The sequence below is a fragment of the Pinus tabuliformis genome, chromosome 3_1 (assembly GCF_031772625.1).
Source record: "Pinus tabuliformis cultivar Carrire ecotype Pingquan chromosome 3_1, CPIR1, whole genome shotgun sequence".
Taxonomy (NCBI): domain Eukaryota; kingdom Viridiplantae; phylum Streptophyta; class Pinopsida; order Pinales; family Pinaceae; genus Pinus; species Pinus tabuliformis.
Genome location: NC_142301.1, coordinates 24,520,543 through 24,529,617, shown reverse-complemented (window position 1 = coordinate 24,529,617; position 9,075 = coordinate 24,520,543).

The window sequence follows — 9,075 nt, the reverse complement described above, 5'->3', positions numbered from 1 at the left end:
CAAGAGCTAGCTGCCAACATATCTGCATAACTTTCCCTGTTGTCTTTGAAGGCCTCACACTCTAAAATGAAATGTTTTTATGTTTCCACTTTTCCGGAAGAACAAAAAATGCATACCCTTTCCTCCCACACTTCTTTTGGCCTTTTCCAGTGCCCTGTTTCACAACGGAGTTTATGAGAATTAGTCTTTAACTCAGCAATAATAATTTGGCTCTCCAAGAAATATTGGCCTCTATGTATGCTTTTTGTTGATGACTATGAGTGAGATTAAACACTTCAATATAGTACTTTTTCTTTCTTCCTAGCTCCTTATCCCAAGTACGCTTGTGGAACTTATTCATAACAAAATCTTTTATCTCTTTGTTGTTTATGGGACAAGTGTTCAAGCAAATACCCGATTTACTAAACCATTTGTTATTTTGCTATATCCAAGTTTTTTTTTCTTTTCTTCTATTGCACAATTTGTCATTTAAGACAACCTTAGGCCATCTACCATGTAATAGCCCTGGTGAAAATTCTATGTAAAAATATATATATACCACGGATGATGGAACACATATTCCAAGCTAAATGGTGGGGAAAACATCATAGTGGGTGTTCATTTGGTTGTTTATGGCTAAGGAAATTGGCAAAGGCAATGGCTAAGGCTCTGAAAATGCATGAGGTATTAATTGGCATTTTATTTATGAAAATAATGGAAATTAGGAGAAAAGGAAGGTGAAAGGTCACAATGATCCAGGTGGATGTTGGTGGCCACCCACCTATCCCACTTGGACCCTCACAACTATCTCTTTCAGTTTTTCAGTGTCCTTAATTGTAGCACAATTTACTATTTTTAACATTTTTTCGGGTCCTGAACTTCTGGAGCCGTTTTGAGGCCCTAAACGACGTTTTTTGGGAAAACTGGGAGCAACATGGGTCCATGGATAGATATTTCTAACGAGATATTGTGCGCATCAAACGGAGATCGTATGCCAAAGTTACGACCCCGGGAAGTTGATGTACCAATTTACCCAAACGGGGCCCACAGTTTGGCGTTTCATCTTGTAGGGTTAGGTTTTTGGATGTTTAGGGTTTTCCATTGTTTCTCAACAATAAATAGGCCTTCGAGCCTCATTGTAACACAATTCAGAGGCATGTAGCCACCACATCTCTTCTCAGAGATAAGTTACCATCGCCCTAGCTGGTTTATTTCCATTTCTGTTTGTAAGCATATTTCAGTATTTTACATTAATGAATTGAAGTATTATTTCCGTTGCATCCTTGTATTTATGGTTATTTCTGTAATTTGTTGTGTTCCTGTCTAAATCCGGATCAGTGGTATCAGAGTGGTCTGCTTTTTCTCTGTTTTTTTTTGCATGTCCCCAACGATGTCAGGATATAAGGAGTTAGGGCTTGAACTGGTCGAACCTTTGCAAGACCAGCCTCGCAAACCCCGACGGCCTTCCATGGCGGATGAAAAGAAAGACGAGGGGGAAGGAGATCTTATCAAAATCTTGCTCGAAGAGGCCCTTGAGCGGCAAAGGAAAGTGATGATGGACAACTTTTCCCAGATCCTTCAGCGGCTGCCTAGAGGCGACGCATCAAATTCCAACAGCGACTCTCGAAACGCCACACCCTTTAAGATACAAGTTAATTTTGAAATCGCCATTTTCGAGGGTCAAATAGATGCTGATGCCGTAGACAAGTGGTTAAATCTGCTAGAGGGTTATTTTTCTGTTCATGATTTTTCCAGTCGGGAAAAGATTATTTTCGCTCTTCTCAAAGCAATGCCCCACGTCAAGGACTAGTGGGAAACCTATTGCGAGCAAAAGGATGATAGCACGAGCTCACTATTTTTAGCCGCACCCACTTGGAATTCATTTCGAGATGCCGTCAAGGAGTAGTACTACCCTGTCAAAAGCTATGAGGACAAATACATCAAATGGACCACACTGCGGCAGGGAAGGGACGAAGATGTACCAGAGTTCACAAACATTTTTCATACCCTTCGCATATAGTTGGGTATCAAGGACTCTAAGCTACGTTTGGTACTCAAATATCGCGGCTTCCTACATAGGTACATCCAAGAAGAGATGGAGTTCTTGAACATCTCCTCGCTCGGCACGACGTACCGATACACTGTCAAAATCGAGCATAAGTTCAAACAAAATAAGCGAGACTTTGGATCTGTGAATCCGAAGACTAAAGGACAAAGCCAAGGCGGGGTGACCCAAGACAACCCGTCAAAGCCGCAAGAAAAGAACAACACCACGAAGTCGAAGAAGGACACAAGAAAGTGGTGTGAGTTCCATAAGAGTCCCACTCATAACACAAGTGAGTGTCAGACCAAGCAGTCGTTGGTGGCCGAGTTGAAGGCTTCAGAATTAGATGCATGTTCCGACCTTGAGTCAGAACCTAGCAAAGGGAATGGCAAAGGGAAGCAGATCATTGATGCGGAGCCCAGCGTCACTGTTGGCAACGCCAAGATCCAGAAGAATGAGCCCGAAGATCTAGAGGAAGGGGAGCGTCTTTTCCACCCACAGATGTGGGTGAAGGGTTCACCACTGCAATTCACTGTCGACAGTGGCAGCCAAAAGAACCTCATTTCAACAGAGGTCGTGAAGCGGTTGAGCCTACCGACTACACCACACCCGCAGTCGTATAGTATCAGGTGGCTTCACAAAGGACGAGATCTTCGAGTTCGCCAACAGTGCCGCCTGCCCTACAGCATCAAACCATTCACATACGAGGTATTGTGTGATGTTGCACCTCTGGATGTTTGTGATGTATTATTAGGCCAGCCATACTTATGGAGGTGACATGCTGTGTATGAGTCAAGGCCTCGCATTGTTATTATTACTTTGGGTAATTAATTATACAGGATACCGGAGGTAACCCCACCTACTGCCACCTCTTTGATCTTTGCTAAGAAATGCAACAAGATCGTCTCCCAGACTAGGAAATTCACTGTTTGGTTCGCTCCCAGACTAGGAAATTCATTTTCTGTTTGGTTCGCTCCCAAAGTAAGGGGAAGATCGTAGCCACATCCATGACCCCTGCGAAGGGTTCCTTCACGCAACAGCAACAGTAGAGGGATACGGTCATGAAAGAACACAGGAACAACTTCTCCTCACCCACAGGGTACCACACAAGCTTCAGGTGGGCAACAAAGTCTGGTTGCATCTGCAGAAAGAACGCCTTACAAGAGTCCATCAGAAGCTCTGACCACTCTGACATGGTCCTTACACCATTACCAAGGCTGTGGGAAATAATGCTCTGGAGCACAAAATTCCCCCATTCCTTTGCTTGCACTGAGTGTTCAATGAGGACCATCGTCGACCATGCTTCCCACCATTACTGGACACAACAGAGATTGCAGAACAGCTCACCAGGGACCAAGTTCAGCAGATGGAGGAGCTCAACGCAATGGGGACCATTGCTTCCTAAGGGGGGAGGAATGATCCATGCGAATGTTGGTGGCCACCCACCTATACCACTTGGACCCTCACAACTGTCTCTTTCAGTTTTTCAGTTTCCTTAATTGTAGCACAATTTACTATTTGTAGTAGTTTTTAAGGTCCTGAACTTTCGGAGCCGTTTTGAGGCCCTAAATGACGTTTTTTGGGAAAACTAGGAGCAACATGGGTTGTTGGATCGATGTTTCTCTGCCCAAAGTTGTAGTTCTCAGATATATATTTCTAGCAAGATATTGTGCGTGTCAAACGAAGATCGTATGCCAATGTTACGACCTCGGGAAGTTGATGTACCAATTTACCCAAACGAGGCCCACAGTTTGGCGTTTCATCTTGTAGGGTTAGGTTTTTGGATGCTTAGGGTTTTCCATTGTTTCTCAACAATAAATAGGCCTTCGAGCCTCATTGTAACACAGTTCAGAGGCATGTAGCCGCCACATCTCTTCTCAGAGATAAGCTACCATCGTATTAATGAACTAAAGTATTATTTCCACTGCATCCTTGTGTTTATGGTTATCTCTGTAATTTGTTGCATTTTTCTTTAAATCCGGATCACACAAGTTGCGTGTGAGTAGGAAATTGAAGGAAAATAATGGAAAATGAAGAAAATAGAGGCCTCATTAATAAAAGGCTTTTGAGGATCAGTGGTGAAAGCTTGATCAGTTCAGTTTTGGAGCTCTCTCTCATACTCTTGGTTACTTAGAGTTTTCTTGGAGCACTCTTGGAGGGTGTGTGGATTCTTGGAGCAAGAAGGCAAAGGAAGAGCAGGAAAGCGCAAGAAGGCATCGACATCAACAACTACATCAGATTTTCTTGCAGGTACTAAGTTGCATGTATGATTTCTTCACTAGTTTTGGCATGCATGGCACATGCATGTGGTTTCTTGGTTATAATTTGTCATTGGCATGGAGGATGGTCGGGATTGACAATGGGTTGCCTAACCTTGCCATTTCCTGGATAGTTGTGGTGATTGTGGGTTTACTTTCATTGCTTTGTTTTGGTTGGTTCTCATGTTTCCATAGCTTGGGTTGAGTTACTAGTCCTGGAAACCCTGGTTGAACAAACGCTCCAGAAGCCCTGTAACAGCTTAGGTTGAGTTACCAGTCCTGGAAGCCCTGGTTGGACAAACTCTCTAGAAACCCTTGGTGGGTTCAGTTACTAGTCCTGGAAGCCTTGGTTGGACAAACGCTCTGGAAGCCGTGTACAAACTGTGGGTTGAGTTACCAGTTCTGGAAGCCTTGGTTGGACAAACGCTCTAGAAGCCCTGGAAGGCTTGGATGGAGACCAATCTGATGATTGTTTTGGTGATGTCCAACCATGAGGTGGAATCACTGTTTGATGGGTTGAGGTGGATGGCCTCTGGAAGCCCTGGATGAGTTTTGATTGATGTGTTCTATGAGATCCCACATTCATGCTTGGAATATGGCACGAGGGTGAATGGTTGAAGAGAGATTTGGCTCAGCCATTCTACGGTCGGGTGGAACGTGGTAGTCCCATCTCTGGTTGGTTCATTGCATTCATTAATGAGAAATCCATTCCCTTGATTTTCATGTGTAAAGGTACTAATGTATTTATGGATTTGATGGCTAATATGTTTATTGTATTTTTGTTTCTATTATGTTGGTTATATGCACATTTCATGTCAATAGCTATGTATAGCTCTCAGCATGTTTTTACTTGTATATGAATGGATAATGTGTTTATGAGTTAATGGAGGATAATGCAGCAAATGGAATGAGGGGACAATGGTTCATAGTTATTCTCAAATAAGTATGAGATCCCCACACTTAATTCTGTTATTTACACCTGTAGGTTACATGTTGATGATATGTTTGACGAAATTCCTGTCATGGCTAGTAGGGGTCTGGTGATGATCTTGTTCATATTATTGATTTTGCATCATTATTTCCTTTCATCCTTACTAATTCTAAGTGATCATTCCATTCTAGGCAGTGTCCCGGGCTCTGGGTCGAAAAAGGTGGCTCAAATCCCAGAATGCTAGCATTAGTGCTGAGACTAACTCGCCTGGGCAGTGTCTGGGAAGCATTATAAAGCACCTGGGCAGTGTCTAGGGAGTGTTAGTCCTGAAACTAACTCATCTGGGCAGTGTCTAGGGAGCGTTACCCTACCCTTAAGTTTCTCAAACAACAGTGGGACCCAGGGATAGGCAGTTTGAGTGGCTGACTTTTCTCCTGAAGGTTATTTGGATGATGTTGGATGACTGTATGTGATATTCCGTCGATTCCATTTCCTTAAAGTCACTAAGGAGGTTGAATCTTATCATAGTGGCCTCTCGTCGCATGTTTACCTTGGCTAGTTGGTTGCTTGGGTTGATGTGGGAGGAGGGTGTTACATAGTGGTATTAGAGCCAAGTTCAACTCTCTGACTGAATGGGTTGAATGTGTGTTGGTCATGCATGAATGTTAGTTGCATGTGTGTCTCTTACACTTATATACTTGTTGCACTTGCTTGATGATGGATTAATGTTGTAGTATGGTTATCATGGAGAATTTGATATTGATTTCATCAAGTATATTTGAAATGGGTATGTGACTGTCTATGTATGGATTATATGTCGCTTACGTGTTGATTTCATGATACCTACTTACATCCTCGTATGTTAGGTTACATTTTTGAATATTTTGATTACATGCATCAGTTTTGTAGGTTGATTACAAGAACTGATCGGTTATGTTCAACTACATGCGATTATGTGTATTGGTAGTTGGTTTGGCATTGCTTATGCATATTGTTGGTTGCATGTCGCAATGTGTACAATGGATTAATGGTTGTTTTCATGCATGAGGTCTGATTTGTGAAGTTGATATGGTCATGCATTGATGACTCGACTCTAGCTAGAATGGTGTATACATGGTTTTGTACTCATGTGTTATATGTATATATGCAATTGTTATGCATGTATGGTCTTGGTTATGATTATGCATGTATAGTAGGTCAAATATGCCTTGTGAAGTCATTGTATGCAATTTAGGTCATCATGATGTTATTGGTTGTTATGATGCTAATGTGTTGGATGAGATAGAGCAGGAGATGCAGATCATCATAATGAGGTTGCAACATTGGACTTTGGGGTAAGAGCAGATCGTCATACAGGTATTGTATGTTTGGCATGTAGGTATGTAGGTTAAAGGATTGTTATATGCATTAGGGTTATATACATTAGGTTTATGTACATGTCTTTGATGTTATGGTTACATTCATGATATATGTTAGATGGTTAGTGTAGTTATATGCACATGTGTCAGATAGTCATGAATGATAGTAACCTATGGTTGTATGCATTGCTTTTGTTGTTCATGTTAGATAACTTGATGATTATGTTATATATTGTTGGTGAGCATGATATATAGCTTATTGTTTTTATATGCTATTAACTTGATGATTAGGGTTATTTTATTGAAATCTTGATGTTGTAATTTGGATTGGTCATATGCGTGATGGTTATGTTCATTGCATTGAAGATCTTGATGTTATATGTAATATGTTAACCCTATTTGACCGATGCAGATGGTTATGGTTGCGATATTCAGGTATGAGTCAACATATTTGTGATATGGTGTTGTACTAATCTAGACTGATCGTACATATGTGATTGGTATGCATGAATGACAAATGTTTATGAGGTTATGATGTGAACATCTTAGTTAGTTACTGTTATGGGTATCATGATTTATGTTGACATGTTGTAAAGTTATATCTCCTAATTAGATTGATTCCCCTAATATACATTAAGGTATGAGTTTTGTTATGTCGTACATTTAGTGCTTGGTTGTTTGATTATGATGTATATTTAGTGTTTGAGTGTTTGATGCCTAGTTGATTTATTTAACATGGTATGTTTGCAAGTTCGTTGAATGTTTGATGAATTTCATAATATGAGTATGCGTTCCAATGATCTTGCTTTAAGATGGTTTTACTAACACATATGTGTTGAGACAGTTGATATGTACTTGCGTATAGTAGGTGATAGTTGTAGTATTATGTCTAATGACTATGAGTTGACTGTGGGTTATGACATGTTTATTAGTCTTTCTAAATGTTGATTTCAAATTGATAGATATGATTGTCTTGATATTTGGAACATGTGCTTGGCATGTGTGAGCAGTTGCAGGGTAACATGCTTGGAATTAGTATGAAAAGGTAATAATTGATGTGTTTACATAACTAACAGTTGAGTGATGTGACAACACATAGTAAGCCTCGATTACAACAAGATAAAAAGGTAAAAGAAAAGAATTTGGAAACCCTAATTTTGAATGAATGAGTGCTTTGCACACAAAAATATTGTTGGGTGTGGAGCATGATTATTTAGAGGTCTTTGTTTCAGCCGGATGTATACCCCAGGAAGTTTGTACACCCCTCCACGCGGGGGGGGGCGGGGGGGACTTGTCCCCCCTGCGGGGGTTCAGGGGGGCCGATCCCCCCTGGCTGGGGGGTCCAGGGGCCAGCAGTCCCCCGGCGGGGGTTTCGAGGGCAGCGCCCCCGAAGCTAAAAACAGATGTAAAATTGCCTTGTAAAAGTATAGTAATTTCTAGTCAATCTGGGCCGTTCATTAGGCGGATGATCTGACGGTAGAACTTATGTTTAGTTTAGGGTTTTTTGCCCTAGAAGGCAACTCCTCTCTTTGTATGAGGGCATTGTATTGAGGCTGTGTAATAGTTGTGGATTCTCCGAGTGAGAAACAGAGAGGTGAGACTGTGAGAGAAAACAGAGGATATTACAGTGGATCTGTTGTAGGTTGTGACTCTTCATTTTGCTGGATAATAGAAAGGAAGGATTGGTTGTTCAGGGTGGACGTAGCCCAAACTAGGTGAACCACGTATATCTGTGTCTCTCTGGTTTTATGCGTTTTCTGCGTTTATATTTATGCAATATTCTATGTGTTCCATTGCTCTGTAATATATAATTTTCTAACAAATACTTCATAACCTTAATTTTGTCTTACATTATGTGGATATGTGCTATATTCATGAACATGTACTTGACAGGTATATTAGCTAGTCTTTAGCTATAGGTGGATCTGTTAAAGGATTGGAGTCCCTTGAGAGATGGCGTGGATGTGTTCAGTTGCAAGCAACATTCTTGGCACAAAAAGATGAGGTAACTAGTGTATTATTATGCTTAATTATGCATTGACAGTTATGTGTTTATGGCAGCATGATGTAGGGAGTTGCATGGCAAGAGAGATTTCCATGAAATCTTGAAGAAGGCTCAGGTTGAGCTTTCTCTGGGAACCATGGGGATTGAGTCATGGTGTTTGTTGTTAGCATTGTGCTTTTGGTCTTTTGCGATTGTTGCGCTTGATTTGCAATTTTGATTGTGTCTGGTGCATGGCTATGCCACTTTGTTTGCGGAGTCATGTTTTTATTAGTTTTTATGGTCTTCTTCTTGTTTGTTTCTTGTCTTGCCTTTTGTGTTTTGAGTCTTGGGAATTGTTTGGGAAAGAGGAAGAGTTAATGTAGCTCGAGGAGAGCTATCTGGTACTCGATACGTGATGTACGACTCAGATGAAGCTTGGTGTATGAGTAAGCGCATCAAAACGTAAGACTATGACAATTGGTTGGACTGGTTGGGTCCATTGTGGTAAATGGACAGAAGTA